We start from the raw sequence: 11,112 nt of genomic DNA on the forward strand, positions 1-11,112 counted from the left end.
AGGGCTTGAAGGATATCAGAGGAAGAAATTCTTCAAGGACGTCAAGAGATACTTTTGGGATGAGCCATATCTCTATACACTGTACAAGGATCAGCTTTACAGAAGAGTTGTAGCTGAAGAAGAAATTGAAGACATCCTTTCACACTGTCATGGTTCATCTTACGGTCGTCACTTCGCTACGTTCAAGATAGTAGCAAACGTCCTTCAAGCTGGTTTCTGATGGCCTCACATGTTCAAAGATACTCAAGAGTTTGTGTCCAAATGTGACTCATGCCAAAGAAGAGGTAACATCAGTAAGAGAAACAAGATGCCTCAGAATCCAATTCTGGAAGTTGAGGTGTTTGATGTATGGGGCATAGACTTCATTTCCCATGTCTTTCGGGAACAAATATATCTTGGTGACTGTTGATTATGTATCCAAATGAGTTGAGGCTATTGCTAGTCCAACCGACGATGCCAGAGTAGTCATCAAGATGTTAAGACCATCATCTTTCCCAGATTTGGTGGCCCAAGAGTTGTAATCAGTGATAGGGGATCTCACTTCATCAACAAGATCTTCGAGAGCTTAATGTAAAAGAATGGGGTTAAGCATAAGGTAGCAACACCTTACCACCCTCAGACTAGTGGACAGGTTGAGATTTCCAACAGGGAGATTAAAGCCATCTTGGAGAAAACTGTGGGAACAACAAGGAAAGACTGGTCTCTGAAGTTAGATGATGCACTCTGGGCATAAAGAACAGCTTTCAAAACGCCACTTGGGACAACGCCTTTCAACCTAGTCTACGGAAAGTCTTGCCACCTCCCGGTTGAGCTTGAATACAAAGCCTTGTGGGCAATCAAGCTCCTGAACTTTAACATCAAAACCGCCAAGGAGAAGAGGCTGATCCAGTTGCATGAGCTAGATGAAATCAGGCTTGATGCCTTTGAAAGCTCTAGGATCTACAAAGAGAAGACTAAGGCATTCCACGATAAGAAGATCTGAAGGCGTGAATTCAAGGCTGGTGACCAAGTGTTGTGGTTTAACTCTCGGTTGAAGATCTTTCCCGGAAAACTCAAGTCAAGGTGGTCAGGACCTTTTGTGATCAAGGAAGTAAGACCGTATGGAGCTGTGGTATTGACAGGAAAGCGTGGAGAAGATTTTACAGTGAACTGTCAATGTTTAAAGCTCTACATGGCTGATCGGGAGATTGGTGAGGAAGCCTCGGTTCCTCTCTCTGAACCAATCCCAGCCTAAGAAATGAAAATGAAGTCAAGCTAAGAGACTTAAAACAAGCGCACTTGAGAGGCAATCTCATGTTATCCTTTGTACATATATATTATCTACTTATTTTGTTAAAAAGGATTGTAGGTCTGCGTAAGAAGGCAACCAACAAGTTTGGGGGAACTCTGCATCTCTTGCCCTCCCAATCTACCATCCCCTACTTCTAGCTAAGGCTCCAGCTAAGTGTCATCTCATCCCTGTGCATATTTAGTTTGTTTTATTCATCTTTTGTGGTCTTTCCTTCATCTTTACTCTCACAAAAGGGATTGTGTAAAGTAAGTTTGGGGGAGAGACCTGTTATCTCACATATTCTTTTGTTTTGTCTGAGTCTCATGCATCACATTGTTAATATCTATTGCATTCAAAAACCCATAAAAATTTGAAAAAAATTCTAAAAAACAAAAATAACATTTAGATTCATTTTGTTGCATTTCATTATTATCCGTGAAATCCGTGAAGATCTACATCATGCACCTTTGAAAGGTAGCAGAGAATTACATAGGCCGAATGACATTCTTCGGTAGGCGAAAGTGCCATAAGGACATGTGAAAGTCGTCTTTTCTTGGTCTAGGGATCTGGAAAAATCCAGAATACCCGTCGAGAAAGCAATGGTATTGGTGATTTGCCAGCCTTTCCAAAATCCAGAATACCCGACTCGATTGCAGATCGGTCGCTACGTAGCGACCGACTCATTGCGGATTGGTCGCTACGTAGCGACCGACTGAGAGGCTTGGTCGGTCGCTACGTAGCGACCGACTCGTTGCGGATCAGCCGCTACGTAGCGACCGACCGAGAGGCCTGGTCGGTCGCTACGTAGCGACCAGCTTGTTCGCGGGTCGGTCGTTACGTGGCGACCTTGTTTGCATCTTTTTCCGACGTTTCATAAATGTGTTCTTTAGTTTCGATGAATGAACCAAGATTAACGAAAATATTTCACCGCAAGACTTTTTGTAAAAGTATTCTTTACAAAAAATACTTTTCGTAAAAACGTTCATGTTAATTTTTACGGATATTTGGATGTTAACTTTGTCATGTCCGTTTTTGACACCAACATCGGGGTACAAGTCGTAAGGGCGTGTAGCCATGGTTCCCAAACCCAACTCGCGGATCATCTCCTCTAAATCCGTCTCGAGCCCAAGTCTCCGTATAGTTGCCCATTCTATGAAACGCGTGGGCGCGATCGTGAACTTCAGCCACTCATTGTAGAACAAGCTATCATAGTCGTCCCACGCGTCTTTGATTTCACGGTGGGTGCATTTGATGTCCTTGACGGCAGCGTGAGGTTCGGCATAATGCTCAAAGGTCCGAAGAGGTTCTCCTTCACTTTCCCTCGACCAAGGATCTCGGTCCATTTCCGGAGGTGGTGGTGATGCACTGGAGCTGCTAGGACGATCAAAACGTCTCTTGGTTCTCCTTTCTTTGTTGGTCATCTGCAAACAAAGAACACAAGAGGGAATTTCGAAATTACACGAGTGTCAATATCGATCGTCAGCTTGAGTGAACCATCGATCGATGGTTCACTCGCGAAATCTGCAAAAATCCAACCATAGCAATTCGATTCCATATAACACAATGGTCACATAATTCATTACAAAACTTGGGAAACAATTGGTCTAGCAGTCCTAATTCTGTTAGATTGAGCCATAATTCAGAGTTATAGTTCCTCTCCAGCATCAACCCTAGAAAACCTTAAAGTTTGAAGATTTTGAAGTCATACCTTGTAGATCAGTTGATTGAGTGAACTAAACAGATAGAGAAGTAAAAATCGAGTGGATTAGACTCAAAAATGGTTAAAAACAGATGAAAAACGAGAGAGAAATCGATGGGTGAAGGTTTCTGAGAGTTTTCGCAATTTTAGGGTGAAATCGACGAAGTGTCGACTTAAATAGGTATGAGACTCGACAGCGACCATCGATCGACGTAGAGAGTGCAATGTCGATCGATGATGGAGTTTTAAAGGTGAAAGTTATTTTAGTTAGTTTTTGTTTTTTTTTAATAGTTGAGAAAGATCTAAATTGTAAGTCAAATTTTCTAAATAAGTTAGTGGCTTGCCTCCCACTCAGCGCTTATTTCAAGTCGTAAGCTTGACTTTCAAATGGAACTAATCGGTGATTGGAGGTCCAGTCGGAGAATTTGACTGTATGGGATAAATGCTTCTGTCCAGTAATGTTTTACTCTTTGTCCATTCACTGTGAATGCATTTCCTTCGTTGCCCACTAAAGTAATGGCTCTGTGAGGTAGTACTTCTTTGACCGTATAGGGGCCTGTCCATCGGGAACAAAGTTTTCCAGGAAAAAGTATCTGACGGGCGTTGTACAAGAGCACTTGGTCGTTCGGTTCAAAATGTCTGGAGATGATTTTCTTGTCATGGTTGGTCTTCGTCTTTTCGTTGTATATCTTTGAATTCTCATACGCAAGATGTCTAATCTCATCTAACTTGTTAAGTCGAATCAATCTCCTTTCGACAACTGGCTTGATGTCGAAATTGATCAGTTGTACTGCCTAAGCTGCTTTGTGTTCTCGCTCAACCGGTAAATGACAAGCTTTTCCGAAAAGTAAATGGAACGGTGTTGTCCCTAAAGGTGTTTTGAAAGCTGTTCAGTAGGCCCATAGTGCGTTGTTCATCTTTTTCGACCAGTCTTTTCTCGTGGTCCCTACAGTCTTTTCTAGGATTTCTTTTATTTGGCGATTGGAAACTTCTCCTTGTCCGCTCATTTGAGGATGATAGGGAGTGGCAACACAGTGGTGAACTCCATGCTTTTTGGGCAAATTTTCAAATGTCCTATTAATGAAATGGACCCACCATCGCTTATCATTACTTGACGGACGCCAAATCTCAGAAAAATGATGCTTTAAAAGAGTTTGATGACTACTGTTGCGTCATTCTTTGGGGAAGCTACCGCTTCAACCCATTTGGACACATAGTCAACAGAAACTAAGATGTATTTATTTCCATATGAAAAGGGAAAATGGCCCATGTATTTTGAAAACTTCTACTTCGAAGATAAAATTATGTTTCATTTCGTGTATTTTGCTGATTTTTCCTCTTCGTTGGCATTTATAACATCTAGCTATGTGTGCATGAGTGTCGCGAAACATTGTTGGCCACCAAAAACCTGCTTGCAGAATTTTTGATATCGTCTTGAAGGTGGCGAAGTGTCCAGCATAATCAGATCCTTGACAATGAAATAGGATATCTGGAATTTCACTTTATGCGACATAGCGTCTGTAGATTCCATCTGAACAGTGTTCTTAGAGATATGGTTCATCCCAGTAGTATCGTCGGACTTCTCTCAGAAATTTCTTCTTTGTATATCCTTTGACGTTCTACGCCAGCAGCTAGATAATTTACTATATCAGCATACCAGGCTCTATCCGTGATATTTCCATTTATTGCATGCACCTCCTGACCTAACTTTCTATCTCCGGTAGGGTTTGATTTAGATTTAAGTTGGCTGCAAGCAACATTGACTTCTAAGTCGATAAAAATCTTATTGGGGAACGAGTCGTGATGTCGGTTTCCAGTATCGCCGATCGATGATCCAGGAATGCTATCGTGCGACGCTTCATGTGTTATAACGGTTGACGTTCCATCAGTGGTGTCGGTCGACATTGATTCAGATGTAATACATATATTAACTATGAACGAAGAGTCCATTTGATATACGTTTTCCGTTGGTAGGACATAGTCAATGGGTACATCATTCTCAACTTTTATTCGGGAAAGGTGATCTGCAACTCCGTTGTCAACTCCTCTTTTATTTTTTATTTCTATATCAAATTCTTGGAGTAACAGGATCTATCGCAGCGTCTTGGCTTTGCATATTTCTTCTGCATTAAATATTTCAAAGCGGCGTGGTCCGTGTGGACAACAACTTTTGAACCAACCAGGTATCGTCTAAACTTCTCAAATACGAAGACAAGGCGAGTAATTCTTTTTCCTTCGTCGGATAGTTTTGCTGCGCATCATCGAGAGTGCGACTGGCGTAATAAATAACATGTAGCTTTTTATCCCTCTTCTGACCTAAAACAGCCCCGACTGCGACATCACTCGCGTCACACATTATCTCAAATGGGAGGCTCCAGTGTGGAGCCTGCACGATAGGGGCGGTTATCAAGGCAGTTTTAATCTCCTCAAAATCTTTTAAGCATTCTGGTGCGAAATCGAATTTTACTTCTTTGCAAAGCAGAGTAGTGAGAGGTCAAGCAATTTTGCTAAAATCCTTAATAAATATCTGGTAGAATCCAGCATATCCGAGGAAACTCCTCACGTTTTTTACAGTCGTGTGTGCAAGTAAACCGGTCATAACTTCTATTTTGGCACGATCAACCTCTATTCCGGCTGTGGATACTTTGTGCCCAAGGACTATTCCGTCATTAACCATGAAGTGGCATTTTTCCTAGCTTAGGACGAGGTTCTTTTCTTCACATCTAGGCAATACTTTACACAAGTTGTCTAGGCACTTTATAAAATTGGATCCGTGAACGGAAAAGTCGTCCATAAAGACTTCCATGAACTCTTCGATCATATCCGTGAAGATCGACATCATGCACCTTTGAAAGGTAGCAGAGAATTACATAGGCCGTTCGGTAGGCGAAAGTGCCATAAGGACATGTGAAAGTCGTCTTTTCTTGGTCTAGGGATCTGGAAAAATCAAGAATACCCGTCGAGAAAGAAATGGTATTGGTGATTTGCCAGCCTTTCCAACATCTGATCTATGAATGGTAGTGGGAAGTGATCTGCATTCAGCTTTCTGTAATCAATGCACATCCGATGTCCGGTCACGGTTCGTGTAGGAATAAGCTCATTCTTATCATTTTTCACCACTATGATACCTCCTTTCTTTGGTATAACATGCACAGGGCTCACCCAATTACTGTCCGAGATAGGGTAGATGATTCATGCATCGAGAAGTTTGATGATTTCTTTCTTTACTACTTCTTTCAAATTTGGGTTTAACCTCCTTTGATGTTCAATCGATGATTTGGAACAGTCTTCTAAATGGATACGGTGCATGCACAAATCGGGGGAGATACCGGGAATATCATCCAAAGAATAACCAATAGCTTTCCAATATTTGCGATTTTTTTTTAATAATAACGCAAATTCTCCACAACTAAGGTTGGTGTTAACGATAACGGGATACAATTTTTCGTTGAGGAAGGCATATTTCAACCCAGCTGGTAATTGTTTTAGTTCAACTCTTGGTGCTTTCTCCGAGCTCCAATTATCTAGCGCGAGCGGCCGTCGATCGACAGTGCTTTGCAAATATCGATCGACATCTATCGATGTGCTGTCGTCTTCTGCTGTATCAACATTCATGACCTCGTCACATGCATCCAGTAATCGAGCATATTCATCAACTCTGCTATCAGTACTGAGTATGTCGTTTACGGAGGTAGTAAGGGCTTTTTCTAGATTGTCATCTGAACAAATGTCAGCGAAGGATTTTTCAGCTAGCCAAGGAACATGATCGACGAAAAAGGTTTGATTGTCTATTAAAGGGCGTTTGATCATCTTTTCCATGTCGAAGGTCATCGGAAGGTTACCGATGTTCAAACCTATGTGGCCTTACTTAACATCAATGATCGCGCCAGCAGTAGCTAGGAATGGTCTTCCTAAAATAAAGGGGTCCTTAGGTTCGTGCTTGTATTTCAACACTACAAAATCTGTAGGTATATGACATCCGTTCATCATGATAGGTACGTCTTCAAGAATTCCTTCAGGTACTCTAACAGACCTATCAGCAAGAACTAAAGTGATCCTCGTAGGTTGGAATCTTGTGAAACTGAGAGATATCGCGACAGAGTGCGGCATAAGGTTTACGCTGGGTCCTAGATCGCAAAGAGATCGAGAAAATCGTTTATTGTGAATAGTGCAATCTAAAACGAAACTCCTAGGATCTGATTCTTTGGTCGGGGTTCCTCCTTGGATCATAGCACTAACTTCCTCTGAGATCATCATGACACTTTGCTCTGATGTTGGTGAACTTTGTGACACCATATCTTTAACATATTTCTTTATGGAGGGGGAAATTTCATAGCGTCACTGAGTGGCATCTCAATGATTACTTTGTCAAAGTCTTTCTTGCAAATATCTTTATCTTTTTCGCGCTTTGTTTTTGACTTGATGGAGGGAAGGGAGGTAAAGTTCTATATACCCTTTCCACCGTAGGTCTAGAAGATGTTTCTGGTTTCGGTGCTGTAGGTGCGGCCTGTCGACCGACGTCATCGCACATTTGTCGATCAACATTCTCTTCATCCCCAGATTCTCCTTCTTGCTCGTTGAGATCGGGTTGAGGTTTTTCATAGTCTTTGGTTTGGTCTGGCTTTCCCTTTTTAGGGGGAAGCTCCGAATCAGGCTCGAGGTCATCAAGCACTATTGGTTGAGATCTACTCTTTCCGGCTCTCTCAATTTATGTGGGTTCATTTATGGCGATACCCTCTTCTACGTTCGAGTTGAGGTTTTTACCTCTCCTTAAGGTGACAGCCCCTACTTGGCGTCGAGGATTAGTGTCAGTTCTTCCTGGAAGAAGTCCTTCTTCACTCTTTATAGCTATCGCAATCTGCGCTTATTGACTATCTAATCGCTTAATATGTTCACTTATGATTTCAAATTTTTTTATCAGTTCACAGTGAACTAAGTCTATGTTTCCACCCAGATTGGTGGCTATCTTCCGATTTCCAGTAAAATCTTCGTCTAACCTAGATTTAGCTTTTCCCTTGTGCTGGCTGTAGGTTTCATCATATATGCTGGTAAAACTAGGCTCACTAAGCTCGGAGTGCTGATCATGGAGGTTCACTTCATATATGGGTTATGTTCGTCCTTCGAGATTCGACGGGTTATCGTCTTCTATTTTGAATACTCTGGATCTGTTTTGATCCATTAAAAGGGAATGAGGCGATTCGACGGGTTATCGTCTTTTTCGTTCATTTTCTTGAAGGCTCTTAACGATAGCTACGTTTTCTATCAGCCTAATTGTGTTTTCAGGACTTATTGTGCTGAAATTCTCTCGCTGGCTGTATCAAGTGTAGTCTTGTAGCGAAGGCTAACACCTCCATAGAAAAAGTTGATCAGCTGCAGTTCTGAGTAACCGTGTAGCGGGCATTCGAGTTGTATCCTTAAAAAGCTCTCTTTGGCCTTGGCGAAATGTAGAAATTTTCCTCCTCACGTCCCAATAACGTGCTTCATCGAAAAAGTGATTAATGAAGACGCTCCTAATCTCTTTCCAGCAGGTTAAGGATTCTGCTGGTAGTTGGTCTAACCATCTCCTGGCGTCTCTTGCTAGAGTGAATGAGAATAATTTGCAACGATTGTAGTCGCCTTCCATCAGGTCTTATAACTTTTTGATGTGATCAAGTGGATATTCTGAAAGAGATCCACGGAAGGGGTTTTGACGTACCAGAATTAGGAAGTCAAGATTGAACTTAGATCCTCCTAAATTGTTTTCTGGTAGCCGGATAGCGGACCTATTGGAATAGGTCCTTCCAGGATTTAGGTAGTCTTGCAAAGGCAATTTTTCTCTATTTTCATTAATTATTTTTAATTAATTTTATCAGGGATTGCAGCCCCCTGCTCATAAATGTTTTGGTTAATTGTGTTGCCTGGTTGACCTTTCGGTTCTCCTAAGACTACTTCCTTATCACACTGATTGGTAAGTAAACACTTACCTGCTTCCGGCCCAGTGGTGTCGATCGATTCCAGTAGCGAGGTGTCGATCGTTTCTTCTATCGACGCGTTGCTCGGCGTATCCGTCGTGTCGTCGATTGGTGTACGTCCGAAATCCATGCTTTTCTTCTAATGTACCTGTGTCAGCAGGAAAAGAAGAAAAAGTTTCAGCAAACAAAGTAACAAAATCTAGACTATATTCTAAACGTACTCTAATGGTAAAAAGAAAGAGTCCCCGACAATGGTGCCAAATTTGATATCACTCAAATTACCCTAAGAAGTGATTTGTACTCTCTCAAATAAGAGGTTCAGTTGTAATACTTAGAGATAGAATCCAAAGAGACTCTAATATTACACAATATATTTGTAGTTTTCGAAGTAAAGCTAAACGATTATGATTAAAGCAGTAAATTGGTTGAACAAGATAGTTGTTCAATTGAAATGTTTTTAGTTTGTAAACTGTTTTGCGAAAGAGCTAGATTTGAGTACTCAGACATATTCATAATAAACATGGTCATGATGGTCTGAATAATACTTAAATGAAATGAATATGAAATGTTAACAATACAGAGTAAAGAAACAAGGGAGTTCAAGATCTTATTTGTTTATGAAGTTCAGATCTCTCTCTCCTATCCTAAGTTCTCCAAGCTATCAAGTATGACTTCTCTTCAAGTGTGTGAAAATGGTGGAAGAGGTCTCAAGAAGGTCTGCGTCTAAAATGATACAAAACCCTAATAAATAGCCTAACATGCGGCCAGAGACTTATAGTGCAATAACTTGGAGTTTTGGGTAAAACTTGTGATTTCCTTAAATGATGTTCTCGCGGATGGCTCGCCGTCGATCGATATCGCTGGTTCTCTGTCGATCGATTGTGTAAGTGACTTGTCGATCGATGTATATCCTCAATAATCGATCCGCCTTTGTGATTTCAGCATAACTTCTCAAAAAGGTTCCAAAACACTCCAAAAATATCACTTTCCTCAAATGAGTACCTGAACCTGTAAAAGCTCCGAAAAGATTTCAAATGCATATAAAAGACTTTAAAAACATATATAAATAATGGTCAAAAATGGGTAAAATCCATGATATATCACATCACTGTAACTCAATCGCGTATTGGCACATATTATTTTGTATTTATAATGTTAGATGAGATAGATAATGTTATAGTTTAACATTATATGATAGATTAGTGTCTATCTGTACCAGTAAAAGAAGTTTGCGATATCTATTGTGCAAATCTATTGTCTTTGCATTGATAATTTTCATTAACGTATGTACGACCAATATGTAACTGATATAGTATCTGATAAAATAATATTTGGTTAACATTCCTAGTGACTCGTAAGTGTTATACTAATCTCTAAGATATGTCTTATCAGCAATGTTTTTGTAAGTGGATCAAGTGTATAGAAGATACCAAAAAACAAAACAAATGCATCTAATATATAACTTACCAAATAATCACGCAAAAAAATAAGCCAAAGAGAAGAAGGTAAGAGGCACAATTGATGATCCAGTTGATGTTGAATTATCTGATGCACTCGACCTTAACCATATTGAAATCCTCGGTGGTAGCCTTGTGAATAAAAAATTAAAAACATCGCAAACAATTTAGCCATTAATGACCTTATTCTTTGTTAACTGACAACCTTAATTTGTAACGTAACTGTATCACCTTAGATTCTAACTTGTTTTGTAGCACTATGTTAACTAATGGAAACTTCAGTAAGACCAAACCTAACATGTCAAATTATATGCTAGCTTACCGTTTAGATGCTAACATTGTAATGTTAAAAACCTTAATGTATTTGTCAACCATTTTTATCGACCGTTAAGTCGTTCTTATGGAGTGTAGTACTTTAATCATTACGGATGGTTGTTACCGGTGTATGTATAGTGCTAAGACGAAACTTAGCATCTTTGTTATTAATGACTAAACAACTACTAGCATCTTTTTTAAGGTTTACAAAAGGACTCTCGCTTTCAGAACTTTATTTTACTGTGAAGCACAAGATTCAAGAAGATTTATTTAGCTACAGATTAAGCTAGAAATATACATAAAAATGTGGTTTTGAAGCCTCCCATTAAAGACCTAAGACTTAATTAGCTGTCTATGATATATCTTACTTTATATTTATTTTTTTTAAAAAATATAACGCATAGATTAAACCAAACGAAT

This window comes from Brassica oleracea, chromosome C1 (genome assembly GCF_000695525.1).
Source record: "Brassica oleracea var. oleracea cultivar TO1000 chromosome C1, BOL, whole genome shotgun sequence".
NCBI classification, from domain to species: Eukaryota; Viridiplantae; Streptophyta; class Magnoliopsida; order Brassicales; family Brassicaceae; genus Brassica; species Brassica oleracea.